The following is a 21,921-nucleotide window of genomic DNA, read 5'->3' as shown; positions in this document are numbered from 1 at the left end:
AACAGGCAAGTGAAGTGTTCATTTTTCCTTTGTCAGTAGATGAATGTCGTGTAATATTGACAAAAGAGAAGGCGATTCTTAGTTGAGGGGGAATCTAGTTCATTAACTCCTTGTCTCCCTCTTGTAAAAACGTTACGTGGATGTTGTCTGTTGCCTTTGACACTGTAGAAAATTGCGGGAAAGATCATGTCAGAGTTTATTATATAATCTCTAGATTGCAGTAGAAACAGAGTAGCTCTACTTGAATATCACTGTTAATTTGTTAGCTGCGGCTGTTTTAACGTGTTTAAAAGAATTGCTTTCTTTTTTTCTTTCCCAAATTAGGTAAGAGGGTATATTGAGAACTATATTAGCCCTGAAAAAAATGGAACCGTTCATAAAGCTGAGGTTGGGGGGAGCCATATTTATAAATACTTTAATATTCTGGATATTGGAAAAGGAAGTGTATGTTTATTAAACATTTTTCTTAGCTTTCCTGAGGTATCTTTCTAAAATAACTTAAAAGGGACTCTTAGAGGAAGATAGTGATTCTAATTAATTTGGCATGTGCATTTCAGTGCTTAGATGCAGCAGTTAAAGCAGTACAGGTATCTGGAAAAGGGAGGGATTTGAAAACTTGATACTTTGTGTGCTGCATGTATTTAAAAGTACTTCTTAGTGGAAGGGATAATCTGGTGACATTTGAGAAATCTGCATCCGGAGATTCCTACTGTTGACTCTGCTTATGTTTTTCATCAAAGTATTATTTTAATACTATACTTTAAAAATGATCTTTCTCCTGTAGTATTTTTAGAAGCCTTAAACCATCTCTCTTTCCCCCAACATTATGTAATTTGGGGCATATTCAGAAAATTCCCAGTCCCATGAGATTACACATAGTAGTACATTTGACCAGTCTGTCATCTGCTTTATAAAATTCTGGTGACTTTACATTATGTTTAATCTCTCTGAGAGAAGCCAGTTCTACTTTCATAAATTACTGATTTAAGCTAATAAAATATAATTATTAACCTTAGTTTTATATTTTATTTAAAAACTATGATATTGTTTAGTGGCAGGAGGTACTTTTAACCACATTTTATATCTCATAGTTAGGTTTTGATTTAGGCTAAAGATAATTTTAGAAGAATTAATACAATTTAAAAATAGCTACGTGTACAGTATCTAAACATTTCTTAGAGCTTTTGTGATAGCTGAAAAGTACATTTTGGATGTACTTTTGGAAAAAAAATAACCTGCATTTTTGAAAAAAAAAATAACCTGATCATTCTTTGGGCTTGTTTTCCAGCAGTCTTTAATGATTTTGTTTATAGGATGAACTTTCAGAAATTTTTAAAAAGATCAAATGTCAAGAGAGTTTTAAGGTTACTTAAGACAGTTTTTGTTTTCCAGAGGGAATATTTTTGGTTTGGCTTCTCATAACGTCACTCGGGTGAAATACAGCATTGTATTTATGAGGTTCTTTTGATCTTATGTCAGTGAAATGTAATTTAACGCATTTTAGCCCTGGTGAAATAAAATTTGTGGCTGTTTAATCTTTTGTAAAAAGATGATGACGAAATAATTTGTTTCTAGTATTGATTTACTTTCAAATTAAATTATACACTCTGTAACTGAAATTTCAGAGTACTCTAGGAACCCAGGCAAGAACACCTTCAAAGAGAATCCCGAGATGTACGGTGAAGTGGGTTTTGTTTAGACCTATTTGACTAGAAGAGGAACACATGTGAATGAATCGTTTCAGTCTTGCAGCAAGCATCATAGAATGTGAACACATGGCGTTAGCTTCTTAAATTATTAAGTTTTAGGAAATAAAACAGCTCATAAGGTCATTTCTTTGGCTTAAAGAATTATTAATACTCTCCTAGTATGCCACACTTACGATAAACTCTGCATTTTAAGGAATGTGGGGAAGGAGGAAATACTTTATTTGAGGCATGATTATATATATATATATATATATATATGGGAAAAGGGCCTTTTATAATTGGGTTAATTTCAGACTCTAATAGAGTTAAAATATAAATGCACAATAAATCTTGGAAATAATTTGCTCTCACTGTCACCATACATGAGATAGTGTCCTTTGTGTCTGAACACCAAAAGGGTGCTCAGTAGGAAGCAGGGAGATTCGTTTTTCTCTCTGAGTCAGTTGCGTTTCCTCTTTGTACAATTTAGGCAGCCAAACTCATTTTGTTCGAAAGAATGGAAAAGTGTGAGAAGACCAAACAGTCTGTGTTTTTAAATTCTAAACTCTTATTACAGGGACTGGACATTTTTGGCATTTAAAAATCAATTTGAGGTAAGAGTTTGATCTCCAAAAAAAAAAAAAAAAAACAAAAGCAGTTTTCTTGAACAGGGTTCTTAATGTGCTGCACTCTGTGTTCAAAAGAATGGATTATGTATAATTGGGATTGTGTGTGTGTTTGTGAGAGAGAGAAATATACAGAAGACTTTTGTTGGGGTACTTTTGTAGGGAACCCAGAAATTAGGAGGCAGTAATAATGATAATAGCTAAATTAATGAGTAAACCAAGTCCTGGGCAAAGCCCTTTACATTCATCATATATTTAATCCTCACAAAGTGCCATATCGAGTCAGTTCTGTTTTTCAGTTTCACAGGTGAGGACACTGTAAGAAAAGTTAAGCTGTTAGGTTAAGTAAATTTGTTCATGCTTATATGACTAATTAAATGTCAGAGCTGCAATTAGGAGATTACAAAAGGTCCTCTTATTCTAGAGCACGTGCTCTTAACCGCTGTTTCCTAAAACTTATGTATTAAGATAAATATAAACCTGAATGTGGAGATTTGGTGTTTTAGTGGGTCTTTCAAAAAACATGAATGTCTTACCTATCACAGGACTAGTCTTCTGTTTTCTTTTTTTCTTTAAATTTTTAAATGTGTATTTATTTTTGAGGGAGAGAGAGAAGAGCGTGAGTCGGGGAGGGGGAGAGAGAGAGATGGAGACGCAGAATCCAAGACAGGCTCCAGGCTCTGAGTGCTCAGCCCAAGAGCCCGACGCGGAGCTCGAACTCATAAACTAGGAGATCATGACCCGAGCAGAAGTCAGACACTTAACGACTGAGCCACCCAGGCACCGCGGGATTAGTCTTTTTCAATTAACTCAATTAACTGGTATGCTTTTTTAATGCATTTCTGAACAGCCCTGGGTTTTTCAGGTGCAACAAGTGTTTATGTAGATATGTCAGTGTATCTATACACATACACACATATGTACACACACATCCATATGTGTGTGGAGGGGGAAACAAAGATCTTCATCTAGCGTAAGAAATTCTTAAGTTGGGGAGACAAATACTGAGTTTGAACTCAGACTCTGCTTCTGATTATACCAGTATGACCTTGGGCAAGTCACTTGCCCGTTGCAGACCTTGGTTTTCTTCTTTGTAAGATTAGAGGGTTTGAGTTGATAATTTTTAAGGTCTTTTCCAGTGTTTGATTTGAGGAAATAAATCATGAATAATACAGTGTAATACTTTTGCAAGGTTAGGTAAACAGCCGCTAAAACGAATTTTACTTTAGACAGTGGTACACTTCTTTGTTTCATGGCCTCATGCTTCAGTGTAGGTTCTCACCAACTGCCTAAAAGAAGTGAGGTTAACTTCCAGGGACCTGCCAGCCACGTTACCGGCCTTACCCCGCCGTAGCGCCCCTTATCTCTGTGTCTTAAGATGTTGGGATTGATGGACCGTGCTTGCCCCCCCCTCCTGCGAACCATTCATTTGGCGGCTGGCACAAAGGACCTTTCTGATTCAGTCTGCATTGCGGCTTTAACTCAGTTTTAATTCCTTAATTATGATCAGAACGTGGTAGAACCCTTTATTTCCCCTGAAGGAATCTAATCGTTTTTCTTCTGAATGTCGCTGAACCCTGTATCTATGTTCAGCTTAACTTAAATATTTCTTTAGATGTCAAATACAACATATATACCCATTGCTGAGGATTCTGCGTGCCCAGTAAGGAATATTCCTTAAAACTTTTAAAAAATGTGCTGGAAAGGGACACTTGAATTTATCTCCCTTGGATGTTCAGTGCATTCAGATATACTGGCAAGGCCACTCTGAAGTTTCACGCTTAAATCCCATTTTCTTAGAGCAAGACTGGCAGATTAATTCACTTGGGGTTTGTTCATTTGATTTTTGCTTTTTCTGTTTCTTTCAATATTTGAAGAAATCCATACGGTCATCCATTAACTAATATCTATTAGACCTTTTATGTGCCAACCACTGTCCAAAGTATTGGGAATACAAAGATGAATAAAGTATTCCATTATTTGAGGAAGTGTCTACTGGGGAAGCCATGTAAACACACTGTAGCAGTTTAATAAGCACTGTAATAATACACGGTGCTATTGGAGCACAGAGATAGGAACTGCCAACTGTTGAGGGTTTTCAAGGAAAGCCTCTCAAAAATGGCAACATTTTGTTAGACTCTTAAAAGATGGGGAAGACGTCATCAGAAGGGGTGTTTTAAGAGGGCTAGGAGAAGGAGCGGTGCTTTTTTTACTGTGTTCTTACAGAGCCCAGCAGATTTCGTGGGTTTGAATCTTTTCTTCTCCTGTCTTCCCTCCCCACACCGTTTTTGTCGTTGAGGCCCCTGCTGTGTGTCCTACTACGTACATGCATACTGACGGTCCGTCGCACCCACTGGACACGATGAGGTTTCTGGTATTTCGCAGTGAACACCTTAATTCTCTGTGTGGCGGTTTTCCATCACAAGAATGTTGCTGAATCAGAGCACAAGCAGCCTCTGAAATTCAGTGTCTGACTTACAAATTTGTCTCTTGTATGTAAAACTGCCATGGCAGAGCTCCATTTTGATTACAGCTCTTGATAGCAGACGATTCTACTTTGGCCTCACCTGCATGAGGAGTAGGGAGCCAGAATTTTCCACACTGCAAGATGGTGGTGGCAACAGATTTCCAGAGGGAGAATTTCTGTTGTTGGAATCTGATGTGGGAAGAGATGGGAGGTGGGGATGGGGTCCAGCATACTGGATTTCAGCTAGGAAAACAGAAATAATGACAGATACATTATCATAGGCCATTTTGCAAATTTACCTACTTTTTATTTTTTTTATTTTTATTTTTTTTAATGTTTTATTTATTTCAGAGAGAGAGAGAGACAGCGTGAGTAGGGGAGGGTCAGAGAGAGAGAGACATAGAATGTGAAGCAGGCTCCAGGCTCTGAGCTGTCTTGAAGCAGGACTTGAACGCACGAACCATGAGATCATGACCCGAGCTGAAGTCGGACGCCTAACCGACTGAGCCACCCAGGAGCCCCATTTTTACCTGCTTTTTAAAAAATTATTTCTCTTGGCAAATGTGTTCAGAATTATGATTTACCAACATTTGAAACGTGGTCCGTATATAAGTTGGGAACTGTGTATGCCAGTCAGTATTGATAAATAGATATTATCTCCTATGGCTGCTGTCCTCTTTCCTGTAGTGCCTTTTATTGTTGAATCTGATCCTCATGGTCTCCTTATTCTTTTTCTATTCTTAGCTGCTGCTAGAGAATGAAAATCCTACTGTCCTTTCCTTCTTCAGAGCAGTTTGTAAATCCTTTCCTTCACACCAGCTTAGTTAGGCCTTGGTCCTCTCTTTGTTACTTAGAAACTACTAAGATATTTTTTGTCTTTAGGGGTGCCTGGGTGGCTTAGTCGTTTAAGCGTCTGACTTTCACTTAGGTCATGATCTCGCGGTTCGTGGGTTCGAGCTCCGCGTCGGGCTCTGTGCTGACTGCCAGCTCAGAGCCTGGAGCCAATTTCAGAGTCTGTATCTCCCTCTCTCTCTGGCCCTCCCCTGCTCAGCTGTCTCTCTCTCTCCTAGAAATAAATAAAAAATATTTTAAAAAAAGATATTTTTTGTCTTTAGGTATTTCTTGTTACCTCAAGGCAGTTCTTGATGTTGTGACTGAAAAGTGACTTTTAGCCATTATTTTGATCATAATCCTTGAAGACCCTTTAGTGGCATGATTCTCAAGATTCTTTAGTATGGTCGTCGTTAGAGTCACAGAACAGTCCCTGCTGTAGCAGGCTGCCTTTCCTGACGGAGTTACGTCGTGTCCTTCAGATGCGTGATGGCAGACAACAGGCCGAGAACCCTGTCTTCAAAATTGAGATATATTACATACCGTGACATTTACCCTTTTAAAGTGTACAATCCACTGCTTGTTAGTATGTTCCCAAGGCTGTACAATCATTACCCCTGTCTAATTCCAGAACATTTTTATTACCCCAAAAAGAAACCCCATATCAGTTGGCCATTACTCCATGTCCCCCATCTTCCCAGCTCCTGGCAACCACTAATCTACTTTCTTTCTCTGTGGATTTGCCTGTCCTGGCCATTTCATACAAATGGAATCACATAGTGTGTGGCCTTTTTTGTCTCTTAGTTAGCATAATGTGTTTTTTAAATTTTTAAAAAATGTTTATCTATTTTTGAGAGAAAGAGAGAGACAGAACATGAGTAGGGGGAGGGGCAGAGAGAGAGGGAGACACAGAATCCAAAATCTGAGCTGTCAGCACAGAGCCTGATGCGGAGCTCGAACTCAGGAACTGTGAGATCATGATGTGAGCCAGTCAGGCACTCAACCGACTGAGCCACCCAGGCGCCCCAAGCATAATGTTTTTAAGATTCATCTTTCTTGTGTGTATATCAGTATCTCGTTCCTTTTTATGAATAATATTGCATTCTGTGGATATACCACAGTTTGTTTATCCATTCATCAGTTGGTGGACATTTGTGTTCTTTCTACTCTTTGGTTATTATGAATAATGCTGCTCACGTGTGCGTTGTCACGTGGGATATTTGTTCTCAGTCCCCTTGGGCACACAGCCGGGCATGGTAACTGCATGTTGAGCTTTTTGAGAAACTGCCAAACTTTTTCAAAGCAGTTGAGAACCACATTTGAGTGGCTTTACCTTGACTTTGGTTTAGGACCAAGATCTTTGTTGTTTGTTTGTGACACCTGACAGTGACAGCTGACGGTGACAGCTGACGGTGAGACCAAGAGTGCTCACACTCCAGTCCATTGCGCTGACTCTGAAGTGCAAATGAGTAAAACCGCTCCTCCATCAAATCAGACCACCATTGTGACCTTTGCCTCAGGCAGCACCTTGTGCTGGAAAATTTTTTTCCCCCAACTGAAGTAGGTTCTAACATTTAGCTTCAGAAATTCTAACTACTTTGTCTTAACCTACAACTCCAGTAATTCCCTCTTCACTAATCACTCCACAAAACATATTTAGTCCTTCATAGATGTATTGTGTAACTGCTTCAGAGTATATGTGGTTAATGTTTATATGTCCTTTGGGTCTTTCTGGTGAATGTTTATGGGTTAGATATTATAGATTTCCTCTAGGGCAGTAATTGTGTTCCCCTCAGTTCTGGCACATTGCCAAATGTTGACAGGTACTTAATACTTTTTTATTTTTGGTGTACATGAAATTCAGATTTGAAAGTCTTCCTTTTAAATTTGCTGAAATTAAAAACGAGCATAGTATAGGAGACTAGGAAAGCAGCATCTTGTGAAAATACTCAGAGAAGCAAAGTTTGATGGGCCGGCTACATTAATATCGGGAACAAAATTGAACAAAACTAAAAGGCAAAGACAGGGCAAACTATGTTGATCAGCTGAGCCAAATACAGGTCCCAGATATTTGAAAAATTGAACCACAACAAAGAATAAAGCTTCCTTTCTGAAACATACCTTGTAAATAAATGAGTTTAAATGGGAGATCAAACCTATATTTCTAAATTTAAGAAAGATATAATTAGTCTCTGAACCAGATTGACATTTTTGTTTAGATCGAGATGTTCTGTGATGGTTTGATATTTGAAGTTTATTTTTGTTATGTGAATAAATTGTTTAGGCTACTACTACTCAAGGTAACTCAGTTACTCATCTCTAGACAGCTCTCTAAAATTTATGGCTTTATTATAGCTCATGAATTCCAACAAATAATCATCCTAAGGACATGAATTCTTTACATGTGACTCAAGGACCGCTGTACATGTTGCTAGACACCCGAATTTAGAGGTTGTCTAGAGAACTGAAGGGATTTAAAAAACCTAAAATTTGTCCATCAGTGGTGTTATGCTAACCAAGTCGTATTTCTGGGGAAAGCAGAGCTGAGTATTGAAAAATCATTTTTGTAAGGTTTCTGTTTTGAGGAGAGCCAAATGTGAAAATTTGAGTTCATGTAGAATAGATTTATTTGGAGTTTTTTTCACTTTATGAAAACTCTTTAAGTACATAAGCTCTCTTGGTGTATTTACCACATGGCTCAGTTTGCAAAAAATTCAGTGTATACACAGTTTCCAAGAAAATGTGTAAAGTAAAACATACTCGTAATGTGTTTTCTAATGTTGACCTAACATTGAAGATTCTTTTAGATGTAAAATCAAATCATTTAAATATTTGAGATTTCATTATAGTTTCTCTTTAGCTGTAGTGTTTTGTTTTTGGTAAATTTATGTTTTTAATTTATTCGGTACCTATTTGCTGAATGTCTCTGATCTGTCAGGTTTTGTGCCTGATATTGGTGATTCAGCAGTGAACGGGCCAGGGTCCAAGTCCTTAGTGAACTTACAGACTTTTCAGGGATGCGGGCAGGTAAAAAGGTAATTATAACATAGTGGGATAGGGCTGCAATAGGGAAAATGTATAGATTGCCATGGGGTACCTGATCTGCTCTTGGGGGTTCAAGGATGGTATTTCAGTTGTGACTTGAAAGATAATTAGAAGTTACCTGAATGAATGGGCAGTAACTAAGAGTGAGTGAAGGTTGGGGAGTTACAGTGCAGGCTAGAGGGGTAGCATCTGGTTCCAGAATTTATAAAGGAAGGAGTCCTATTTGGTGGAAAAGGGAGTATGGTAGGGGCTGTATGATGTTTAGTACAAATTTTGACTTAAATCATTTATGTGAAGTTATTTCGGGAGCTTTTCTGTTATGTTGTAGGAGGGAATGCTAAAGCTCTCTCCAGGACCCTTTGGAACCACCAGCAAGTAGCATTTATAGAGATACGAAGAAAAGATAGTATGGTGAGGGAATTGGAAGACTTGCAATACCAGATCGTAGAGAGTAGTAACCGGTGGGGTGAGAGGTATAAAACATTAAGTTGGAGAGGTAAGTGGAGTCTTGGAAATCAGGCCGTGAACTTCTTAACTTGATTCTGAAGACAATGGGGACCATTTGTAGTATTTTAAATAGGTAACAATCACTTAAAAAGATTGCTTGACAACATATTCAGAATAGTCTAGCTACAGGGAACTGGGGTTAGGAAGATGGAGTAATAGCAGTCCAGGTGAGGGACGCTGGAGGCTTGAATTAGGGAGTGACAGAGGGGATGGGAACAATTGATGGGACCTGTTGATTCATTGAATGTGAGCGGAAAAAGTAAGTAGAACCATGGATAAGGTCTAGGCTTCTGGCATGAGCAGCAAAATATTAGCACTCACATAGCCAAGACAGAAAGAGGAGCAAGTTAATGGCGAAGTTTTGGTGTATTGAAGTAATGGATTGAGTTTTGGTGTATTGAAGTTCATGTACCTGTTGAACATCTAAGAAGAAATGACCATTAGGCAGATAACATGAGTGTAGTGCTCAAGCTGGATCTGGGAGTTACCAGGGACTTGAAGTAATAGCTTCGAGTGATTTTGAAATTGCCTAGGGAAAGTGTAGAGTAAGAAGAGGTCCTGGGACAGAATGTAGAGAAACAGATGTCCATCCAGGAGGCCAACAAGTTGAGCCCCAAGGAGGAGGAGAAAGCTCAGGGTCATTCCCACTGCGCACCAGCAGTCATGTGGTGTGTAACTTATTGACTGTACATGGCAACTTGGAGAAAAACTGGGGCCTGGTAGGTAAAATCATACCAACCGAGGAAAGAGTGTTTTCAGAAGGAGTGATAGGTGTACCATATGCCACACAGAGGGCAAGGGAGATAAGGAAGTATTTGGGCTAAGTAATTTATTTTATTTATTTGTTTTTAATTATTTTAATGTTTATTTATTTTGAGAGGGAGACAGCGAGAGCAAGCAGGGAAGGAGGAGAGAGAGAGGGAGAGAGATTCCCAAGCAGGCTCCATCCACACCATCAACGCGGAGCCTGACACAGAACTTGAACCCACGAACCGTGAGACTGTGACCTGGGCCAAAATCAAGAGTCAGACCCTTAACCGACTGAGCCACCCAGGCGCCCCTAAGTTAAACATTTTAAACAAAAGAAAAATTCAGTGGAAGATTTTTGGACTCTAGTGCTGAAATTATAACTCACTTTGTAGGTTTTATCCAAAATATTTTGTGGTACTTTTATGGGTAGCCTGATCACTCAGGGCCAAGCAGTGAAAGAGTTGACTTCCATCTTTGGCTCCACATTGGCTGTATTATTGAAGCTAAAATTGTAGATGCTAGCTTGCTGTTTGTTCGTTCATTCCATGATAATTCAAAGTAGTTCTTTTTTTTTAAATAATGAAATAGATTTTTACCTCTGATTATAAAAGAATTATAATTCTCTACAATTATAGGTTTGTTGTAGAAAATTCATAGTCCAGAACTATATGCAGAAACTAAAAGCCCTAACTGCTACTGGAGACAGTTACTATTTATCATCTTTCCACATAACGCTATGAATGTAGGTAGAGATTAATGGAATCTACTATGATCTCACATTTTTTTCCATTCAAGAATATTATGCATCTTTTCCTGTCAGTAAATACAGTTTTAAATCTTCAGTTTTAATCATTGCAGTCATCACATCATACGTGTGTATGTAAATACGTGTCTAGTGAATCCGTTCTCTAGCAACAGAAGAAATGTAAGTAGTCTCCAAATTTTAGCCATTACAGTTCACAAGTGACCTCCTAGAAAATATGTCTGCAGTTCTCCTAAGTCCTTGAAATGGAACTTCAGGGTCAAAGGTTATGTACTTTCAACAACTATATTTTTCTTTCTTTTTTTTTAATTATAAAAATGTTTTTATTTATTTTTTGATTATATGGGTTACTTTTTTTTTACAAATAGTTTATTGTCAAATTAGTTTCCACATAACACCCAGTGCTCATTTTTTTAATTATAAAAATGTTTTTTTTTATTATATGGGTTACATTTTTTTTAAACAAATAGTTTATTGCATATTTTTCTTATAAAATAAGATTGGGTTGTAAAATTGATATATCCTCATGATAAAAAATTCAAACAGTACATATAAGTCTCCCTCTTTATTTTTTTTATAAAAATTTTTAGTGTTTTATTTATTTCTGAGAGAGAGAGAGAGAGAGAGAGCGCGTGAGCAGGGGAGGGTCAGAGAGGGAGGGAGACACAGAATCAGAAGCAGGCTCCAGACTCTGAGCTGTCAGCACAGAGCCCGACGCGGGGCTCGAACCCATGAACCGTGAGATCATGACCTGAGCCGAAGTCAGACGCTTAACCAACTGAGCAACCCAGGTGCCCCTAAGGCTCCCTCTTTAGAATAATCATTGTCAGCAACTCCTTGTGTGTATGCATACAGAAGCATATAAATGTATGGATAGACTTTAAAATTTGTTGTAATACTTTATTCACGTTGAGCAGATAATAATACACCTATATGAAAAAAATGTAAATATACTGAAGAAATGTAAACTTTATGTGTTTTCACATAAGCAGCCACTCAGGTCCTTTTCCCCAGAGCTGTCCGCTGGTTGCTTTCTTGTATATGCTTCTCAGTTTTTGGAAACAAACGTCTTTTGACTTTGTTTATAGTATTTTTCGTGTGCAGCTCTTGTTTTTATGAAGTTACGTTTGTCACTTATTTCTTTAATGGCTGCTAGGTTATGTGTCAGAATTAGTTAGAAAGGTCTGTATGTCATTATCTTTAAACACAAATTGTATGGTATTATATATATAAGTCCGTGCCTTGCTTTGGTTCACAATTTTTGGTCATCAGTACCTGCACCCAAATCGCAATTCATCAACTTATCAATCTTTTTTATGGATATAATGTAGTATACTGGTCCCGTTGAAGAGCCTTTATGTTCTTTTCACTTATATGTGCTTCTAAAAAGCACTGCAGTAAGTGTCCGTTACATCTGTCTTTGCACACAACATTGTCTCAGATGGAGGCAGAGGTCCCCAGGTCCCCCGCACGGCTGTTTGCTGTGGCTGATACCACTGGTGAAGAGTAAAGTTTTCATGAAGTAAGAGAAGCTCCCTTGCTGTATCTACCGGGATTTTTATTGTCGTGTCCTGGTATCTCTCAGTTCTAGAAACTGGTCATTCTGCCCAAGCACAAGTTACTGATAACGACCCTGGTACATTACTGCAGGACTGGTGAAGCGCAGGTCAGTTTCCCAGAAATAAATCTTAAAAGAAGCCTGGGCTTAAGGCTCTTCTGTGGGCCGATCTTATGTCCTCTAAACAGGTCACACCAATTTTACTCACATCAAAACTCCAAAAACAAAACTCTGAAAGGAAGAAGTAGGAATAGATATAGAAATAACATGCTTGAATCATGGGGGTTAAATACGTCGTGAAGTTGGAATTGTTTAGATTATTCTTTTGGAACTTTTGCTTTGAGTTCTCTTTCCCCACATAATCTTATGTATTTTAGATTACTTGCTGGGCTGGAAAATTTAAGAGCCATGTGGATGCTTAAAGTTACAGTCATTATTATGTTTACATCTTATTTCTTCTTCACTTCATCAGATTTCTCATTTCCCACTCAAAACTGCTGGTACACTTTGTTCCTGTTACAAATAACTGATGCTCTGGCTATAGTCTACCTCCAGCCATTTGCTTAACACTGACTCTTACTTTTTGCTTAGATGATCCCTTCTTCTTCCTGTTGCTTGGCTTCCATTCTCTACCCAGCGCTGATCTTCACCCCATCTTTTCCTTTCTCCCACTTTTTTGGCTTGCTTTTTCTGTTTTGTAGTTATTTTGGTTTTGGCCTTGGGCTTTGTCACCTGTCGCAGGGGGCTTGTGGGCTTGCCTCCGTGGACTCGTTCTGCCAATAGAATTGCTTGACTTTGTGTGTTCAGCAGAGGTAATCATTCATGGCAGATAAGCAGGCAGGTGATTATCTGTAATTTTAACTTCGAAGAGACTTTGAAGTTTGAAGTACTGTTAAAAATAATTCTTTATTCAAAGACATAATTTCTGCTGGACGGAAGTTGGAAGGTATTTGCTCTGTTTATAGGGAGTTATGAAGCAGAAGAAGTATGCAAACAGTTTATCTTCTTATCTTAAAATCTATTTTAGTACAGATGAGTCCAGCTCTACTTGAAAATTTAAACCACATATCCTGGAGTTGAAAGTTACTGTTATCCTATTTTAGCGAAGACTAGCTGACCTCTGCTGATCCCCTTCAGGCTTGTGACATGAGCTAGATTCTGAAGTATGTAAGTGAAAAAACGTAAGGGAATCTATGCAAGTAGCACATACTTCTCATACTTCATCTGTTTCTTTTCTGGTTGTTTGTTTGTTTTTTGGATTGGACCATTCAATTCTAAAAGGTAATTCAGCCTGATGTTCTTTAAGTGCTTGAAGTTTTTGATGCAATCAAAACCAAACCAAGTATAACACTTTTAAACCCTATTATTTTGACTTTGGTCATGCAGTGTCTTTGCTGTTTCTCCCGCACTTTGTGACCGGACTCACCGAGTGGAAGTATGCTTGCTAGTTCTCAGATCAGAATGTGGTACAGTTCCATTTTGCTCTAGTGAAATTCTGTACTATAATTATCCTAGAAACGTTTTGGAATGTAAGATAACATTTGCCACTAGTTATTTATTTTAAAAGTGTTTAAAAGTACTTTTGATTTCGTTGCAGTGTCCTAAGTAGGGAAGTTAAATCCCAGTGTCTTCATCAGAAAATGTTAGTAATGCCTTCCAAGAAGTTATAAATTTATAGTTTGTGAAAGGTTTTTATAGCTTTATTGAGATAAAATTTCCATATCGTATAATTTATGTATTTAAAATGTACAGTTCCCTGGTTTTTAGCATATTCACAGTGTTGTGCAGTCATCACCACAGTCTAATTTTAGAATGTTTTTTGTCCCTCCAGAGGCAACCCCGTACCCATTAGCAGCCATTCCCCTTCCCTCCAACCTCCTAGCCCGAGGCCACCACACATCTGTGCTCTGCATCTGGATTTGCCTATGGTGGACATTTCATTTAAATGAAATCATACAGTGTGTGGTCTTTTGTGACTAGCTTCTTTCACTTAACATAATGTTTTCAGGGCTCATCAATGATTTAGCATGTACCGCATTTTGTTGAGTCATTTATCAATTGATGGATATTTGAGTTGTTACCACCTTTTGGTTATGATGCATCTGTGAACATTGGTGTACAACTGTTTGCGTTTCTGCTTTCAGTTTCTTGGACATATACCTAGGAGTAGAATTGCCAGATCCTGTGGTAACTCTGCTTTATTTTTACGTAACCATCAAACTATTTCCACAGTGGCTGCACCATTTTACGTTCCCACCAGCAATGCACAAGGGTTCCAATTTCTCCACATCCTTACTAACACATATTTTCCTTTTTTTTTTTTTTTTTAATATAGCCATCCTTATGGGTATTATGTGGTATCTCATTATGGTTTTGACTTGCATTCCCCTGATGACAGTGATGTTAAGTATCTTGTCATGTACTGCTTGACCATTTGTATATCTTCTTGGGAAAACATAATCAAATCCTTTGCTCATTTTAAAATTGGGTTATCTTTTTATTATTGAGTCGTAAGGGTTCTTTTCATATTCTGGATACTAGACCCTAATCAGATACATAATTTGCAAATCTTTTTTCCGACTCTGGATTGTCTTTTATGTTCTTGTCAGTGGTATTTATTGCACAGAAGTTTTTAGTTTTGGTACAACCCGATGTATGTATTTTCCTTTTGTCACTTGTGCTTTTGGTATCGTATCTAAAACTGCTGACTGACTCAGGGTCACAAAGAGCTTACTCCTATGTTTTTTCCCCAAGAGTCTTATAATTTTAGCCCTTAGATTTAGGTCTGCGATCAGTTTTGAGTATCACGTGAGTTGGGGTCCAACTTCGTTCTTTTGCTGCTTGTGGATATTGAACTGTCCCAGCAACTTTGAATTGTCTGGGCACCTTTGTTAAAAATTGGTTGGTCCTAAATATGGGATTTTTTTCCCTGCACCCTCCATTCAGTTTTACTGATCTGTTTGTCCATAAGCCAGTAGCACACTACATTGATTACTGTAGTTTCATACTCCGTTTCAAAATTGGGAAGAGACAGTGCTCCAATTTTGTTCTTCAAGATTTTGTTTTTTAAGTTGTGGTAAAATACAATGAATATATGATGTACCATTGTAGCCATTTTTAAGTATACCACTCACTGATATTAAGTACATTGTTAGGTTTGTTCAGCCGTCACCCACCATCCATCTCCAGAACTCTCTACATCTGGCAGAACAGAAACTCTGTATCTGGTCAATAATAACTCTCCTGACTCCCCTCTTCCAGCCCCTGGGAGCCCCCATTCTACTTTTTGTGTCTATAATTTTACTGCTTTAAGTACCTCATGTAAGTCGAATTCTACAATATTTATCTTTTTGTAACTGGTTTATTTCACTTACCAGAGTGTCCTCAAAATTCGTCTATGTTTTAGCATATATCAGAACTTACTTCCTTTTTAAGGCTAAGTAACATTTCATCATATATACTACATTTTGCTTATCCATTCATTCACTGATAGTCACTTGGGAAGCTTCCACATTTTAGCCACTTTGAAAAATGCTGTTGTGAACACAGGTGTGCAAATATCTCAAGACCCAGCTTTCAGTTCTCTTTGATGGGATTGTTGGATCATATAGTAATTCTATTTTTAATTTTTTGAGGAATTGCCATCCTGTTTTCCACAGTGGCTATATCATTTTGCATTTCCACCAACAGTGCATAGGGGTTTTGGTTTCTCCACATCCTTGCCAACACTTACTGTTTTCTGTTTTTTGTTTGTTTGTTTTTATAGTAGCCATCGCCATAGGTATTAGGTGGGATTTCACAGTTTTATTTGCATTTCCCTGATGATTAGTGATGTTGAGCATCTTTTCACATGTTTATTGGCCATTGTGTAAGTTCTTTGGAGAAATGTCTATTCAGGTCTTTTGCTCATTATGAATTGGTGGTTTGTTTTTTGTTGTTGAATTTTAGGAGTTCTGTCTATATTCTGGATATTAATTCCTTATAACATAATATGATTTACAAATATTTTCTTCCATTCTGCAGACTGCCTTTTTACTCTGCATGTTGTCTTTTGCTACACAAATTAAAAACATTTTTTTAATAAAGTCCAATTTGTCTATTTTGTTTTGTTTTGTTTTCTGTGCCTTTGGTGTTATATCCAAGAAGTCATTGCTAAATCCAGTGTTTTGAAGCCTACACCCTATTTTTTTTCCTAAGACTAGTATAGTTTTGGGTCTCACATTGAGGTCATGGATCTATTTTGAGTTAATTCTTGTATATGGTGTTAGATAATGGTACAGCTTCATTCTTTTATATGTGGATATCCACTTTTCAGATACTTGTTGAAAAGATGTCTTTTCCTCCATTGAGTGGCCCAAACACTTTTATCAAAAATCATTTGACCATATATATGCAAGAGTTTACTTCTAGACTCTTGATTTTATTCTTTTGGTCTGTATTGTATAAGTCTGTCTGTTTGTCATTACCAGACTGTTTTGATTACTATAGTTTTTTTTTTTTTAATTTTTTATTTGTGTGTGTGAGAGAGAGAGAGACAGCGTGAGCAAGGGAGGGTCAGAGAGAGAGGCAGACACAGAATCCGAGGCAGGCTCCAGGCTCTGAGCTGTCAGCACAGAGCCCGCCTTGGGGCCTGAATCCACGAACCGTGAGATCATGACCTGAGCCCAAGTCAGACGCTTAACCGACTGAGCCCCCCAGGCACCCCCAGATAACTGTAGTTTTGTCGTAAGTTTTGAAACCAGGAGTGTGAGTTCTCTCTAGCCTTATTTTGTTTTTCAAAATTGTTTAGACTATTCTCTGGTTCATAAAATTTAAACTCTGGTTGCATTGGTAATACCTTTTACTTTTCTAATAGATTGAGATACCTTAGACGTATGGCTCTAGGTTACAAAGCTTTCTGGGTAACTGGTTCACTTTTTATTTATCAAACATTTATTTTAACCACTGTGGGTGAAAACCGACCTAAAATGTAGCGTACAGTTTATATGTATTCATGTATTGGTTTCTGTACGAAAGTTGTGTTTTCAGAGTTCATCTGCCTTTGTTGCTGTCCCTTTCTCTTCCCTTGTCAGTTGTCAGTTAAAGACGCAACTTGATGCTTTTTAAATTTTGGGAGTAATGGAGTATCAGTTGTAGAACTTAGAATGCAAATAAGTTCTAAGAAGAAAATAAGATTCACTTTACTTTGGCCACCTAGACATTTTTCTAGGCATGTTTTTTAGAAGTCAGATTATATTGTCCCTATTGTTTTAAAACTTGCTTCATTCCGTCAACAGTAGGACAGTCGATTGTGTATATTTGATGCTACTTACCATCTTTTTGTTAAATTTTAATGTGTATTGTATTGTGTGGTGGTATTCTTATATATAAATTTTTACATTCAAGTATCTTTTGCAGTTAAAATTTTGTTGCTACATTTTTGTAGATATCCAGGATTTTATCTGTAGGAAAAATTTCTAGAAGTGGTTTTGCTGGATCAGGTTTTTGTTAAAAAAATTTTTTTTTAATGTTTTATTTATTTCTTTTTTTTTTTAATGTTTTATTTATTTCTGAGAGAGAGACAGCGTGAGCAGGGGAGAGTCAGAGAGAGAGGGAGACACAGAATCAGAAGCAGGCTCCAGGCTCTGAGCTAGCTGTCAGCACAGAGCGCAATGCAGGGCTTGAACCCACGAACTGTGAGATCATGACCTGAGCCGAAGTCGGACGCTTAACCGACTGAGCCACCCAGGCGCCCCAGGTTTTTGATATATGAGGCCAGATTTTCACCAAGACAGTTTGAACCTATTTGTAAGCTCATTCATAATGAACAGGAGTGATGTTTGCCACTTTCTTGGTCAGTATCTCTATTACATAATTTGAAAAATAATTTTCTTTTCAGCTTTGCAGTTTTGATAGGAAGCCTATGGAATCATGGTTTTATTTACATTTGTCTCGTTAATATTTAAATTTATAGTTTCTTATTTATTCATTATTTAATTTCTTTTGTGAATTACCCATATTTTGCTTGTTTTCCTATAATATTTTTCTTTAAAATTGTTTTTGTAAAGTGCTTTGTTTATTGGGATATCAACTCTTTTTTTTCATATTGCAAGTACTTCTAATTTTCCATTTGTCAATTTTTACATTTATGAAGTCTTAATGTATAATAAAATCTCATTGTCTTATTGCTTCTGATTTTTCTCCATTATATACATTTTTCTTACATTTTTTCTAACATTTTTATGGGTTAAGAAAGTTTTTGCAGTTAAATTTTGATTTAATCAAATGTATTTGTTATAGTGATGTTATATGGGATTCTAAGTATAGTTTTTGTAGTCCTTTCAGTACTGTTGAATAATTCTTTCACAGTCCATTTGAAATACCATCTTTATCACTATCCTGAGTTCCCATGTGTACTTGTGTTTCTTTGACTTTCTCTGCTAGTCCATTGCTCTGTCTATTCTTAATGTCATTCCGCTATTGTTTTTTAAGTCATAGACTGTAATAACTGGTGCGATACCCTTTCATTACTTTTCTTTAAAACAATTTTAGTTTTTTTGTCCGTTTATTCCAATTAAACTTTAGAATCAACAGTTCAAGTGTTCAAGTTCTAAAAATATATTTTGACTTGGGTTTAAATTGTATTTAATGTGTTAATTACTGTTTATATTCAGCTGGGTGGTTATTTTTTATTTGTTCAAATTTTATCTTACTAATCTTGATAAAATCTTGCAGTTTTATTCATCTAGATCCTACATATTGTTTATTACTAGGTACTTTATTTCCTTTAGTAGTCTAACATGTAGCTTTGTGTGGCACTTGGTCTCATGCAATTATTTGTGACATACTTATACCAGCAACGATTTGTTGACTGTTATGGAATAATTTTATTTTATTTATTTTTAAAAATGTTTTACTTATTTCTGAGAGAGAGAGAGGCAGTGTGACTAGGGGAGGGTCAAAGAAAAAAGGGAAATACAGAATCCGAAGCAGGCTCCAGGCTCTCAGCTGGCTGTCAGCACAGAGCCTGATGTGGGGCTCAAGCCCACAAACCATGAGATCATGACCTGAGCTGAAGTTGGATACTTAACTGACTGAGCCACCCAGGCACCCCTGTCATGGAATTTTAGAAATATGCCCAAAGTAAAGATAGTTCAGTGAATCCCCATTAACCTACCATGGTGGCCAAATAGCCACAAACTTTTCCTTAAAAATTTTTAATGGATTTGTGACTCTTCCCTATGATATTTTTAGTTTTATTATTAATTTCTTTGTAGTTCTTCAGCTTTAGAAAATCTAAAGTAGCCAGCATTGGCTGGGGGGGTGGAATGTTTTTGCCTTACTTTTGATGTGAAAGATTATGTTTCTAGTTTTTCTCTGCTAGGTAAGACCTCTTGGTAATTGTTATTCTCATACCATTATTAGACATGAGAGTGACATCTTATATGTAATATACTAGCTTTATGAGCTTGAACAATTCATTTAATCTGAGCACTTTAGATTTCTCATCTGTGAAATGGGTTCATCTCACAGAGGTCTTTTGTATAACATGGTAAGAGAAAGCATGTAAACCAAGTTTTCAAGCTCTTGTAAGGCCATCTAAATTTTGTGTACTTTAATATATTTATTAATCTTGCTTTGTTCAGTTATTCATGAATCCCTATTTCTCCAGTGCCCAATTATGCCAATTTATGTTTGTCAAGAAGAACTTGAGATGTTTATTAGATGATTTTCCTAAGTATGTTCTGTTTCCAGATAGGAACCTATAGTGCTTCTGCTGTACTGTCATGGTTGTATTCCTGAGAAATGTTTTATTATGAAAAATCCCTAATAGAAACAGCGGTTTCATTGGAGAGAGAAGATTATAGGATTTCTGCTGACTTGGTGTGATACATGTATTATTATTATAAGTGTAATCTGACGGTACTACATCTACTGACAAGGTAACAGAAATAAGCTATGTTTACTCCTTTACCATTTAGTCCATCAGAAGATTCTTAGATGTCCCTATCACCATTGTCCTTGACCATGCATTCTTTTGTTTGCTACTGGCGGTGGTAAAAAGAATAAAACAATGCTTGGGTAAACAGAACAATTCTATTCCAGAAGAACACCCCGACATTCAAACAGTGCATCCATCTATCTATGCGTGCCTATTGTTTGAATGCAACTATTCTTTTTCCTGCTTTATGCTGATTCCATTTTGCATTGCAATAACAGTGTCTTCACCTTCTGATTCTTTTCCCCTAACAAATTGGTGGTGTTATAATCACTTATAAAAAAATTCATGCTGTAAGAAACTTGCCTATATTTGCTGCTACAGAGCAAATAATAAGTACTGTAAATACTTGTTGATTGCAAGTGGCCAGATGACCCTTTTCATATATTGAGACACACTGTTGTTGCTCTGGCTCAGTGCAGGTGTTCAAGCTTGGCTCAGGAAACTGTGCCTTTTGAATAGGACCTGGTTATATAAATATGTTTGCTCTTGTTATAAGCATTTGAATATGTTCCAGAAAATTGTAGGGGGAAAGTATCTCTAGAAAACACATGTGTGGGGGTGGGAGTTGGGCAGAGGAAGCAGGTATTCACTATTAGCACTTAGACCATGTATTAAAAACAAAGTAGAAAATATAATTCTAGTGTTGTACAAAATCGTAGTACCTTTTTACTTTTGACAAGGGTTGTGACTTTGTAGGAAGAGAACTAGAACAGCTTTGGAGAAAGGCAAGTAATATTATTGGGAGAAGGGTGTTATAATACACAAGCTGAGAGGGTTTGGGTCTTTCAGGTTCAGGTTGGAAATTAAAGGGGTGGATTTGAAGTATAGAAAACTGTGACTATACAGGTAAGTTGAATATGAACTTCTTTATTTCTTTATTTCGAGAGGGGATGGGAAAAGAGAGCGAGAATCTCAAGCAGGCTCCACACTCACTGCAGAGCCTGATGCGGGTCTTGATCCCAGGACCTTGGGATCATGACCTGATCTGAAATCAAAAGTCAGACACTTAACCAACTGAGGCAGCCTTAAGTATGAACTTGTTTCTAAATCTTAGGCTTATGAGCTGTTGTTTCTTCCTTTCGTAATCTTGAAATTGGACAGTTGGATAGAAGCTCTATAATAGTTTATTTTGCTGCTGAAAACAATGAATTTCTAGAAAAGTTTAGGTATATCCATGAATGATAGATCCACAATTAGTTACTAAATGGAACTTGAACTTTTATCCTCTGTCTTCTGATGGTTAAATTAAGGGGTATAAGCATACCTTCCCTTATGGGTGCTATTTTAAATGTCGAAGACTAACAACACTTCTTTGAGACCTAAGATATGGAACTGTGACTGACGACTGAAACTAATGACACACTTTAGCACCTTAACATAAGGATCAATTTTGTAACAGACCAAGTTGTCTAAACACGAGATAGGAGGCAGAGACTTTTCCCTTCCTCCATTTCTTTTCTTTTCTTCCCTCCTTCCCTCCCTTCCTTCCTGTCTAGAGAGCACGCAGAGAGCATGCAAGCCAGGGAGAGGGACAGATGGAGAGAGAACCTCACACAGGCTCCATGCCCAGCAGGGCTCAATCTCACAACTATAAGTTCATGACCTGAGCCTAAATCAAGAGTTGGATGCTTAAACAACTGTGCAACCCAGGTGCCCCAGAGAATTCTTTCTTTATACACATGGTTTCAGCATATCCTGAATGACA

The 21,921-nt window shown here is 37.3% G+C and overlaps 1 protein-coding gene across 5 annotated transcripts in view; it reads left to right on the top strand.

Annotated features, from left to right (window-relative positions):
• The window catches only part of CDK8 (cyclin dependent kinase 8), a 123,805-nt gene that overhangs the window by 1,452 nt on the left and 100,432 nt on the right, over positions 1–21,921 (top strand). The window lies entirely within an intron of this gene.

This window comes from Hyaena hyaena, unplaced genomic scaffold (genome assembly GCF_003009895.1).
Source record: "Hyaena hyaena isolate Hyena2069 unplaced genomic scaffold, ASM300989v1 scaffold_11, whole genome shotgun sequence".
Lineage (NCBI taxonomy): Eukaryota > Metazoa > Chordata > Mammalia > Carnivora > Hyaenidae > Hyaena > Hyaena hyaena.
Note: the sequence above shows the minus strand (reverse complement) of the source record. Positions and strands in the feature narration are given on the sequence as shown.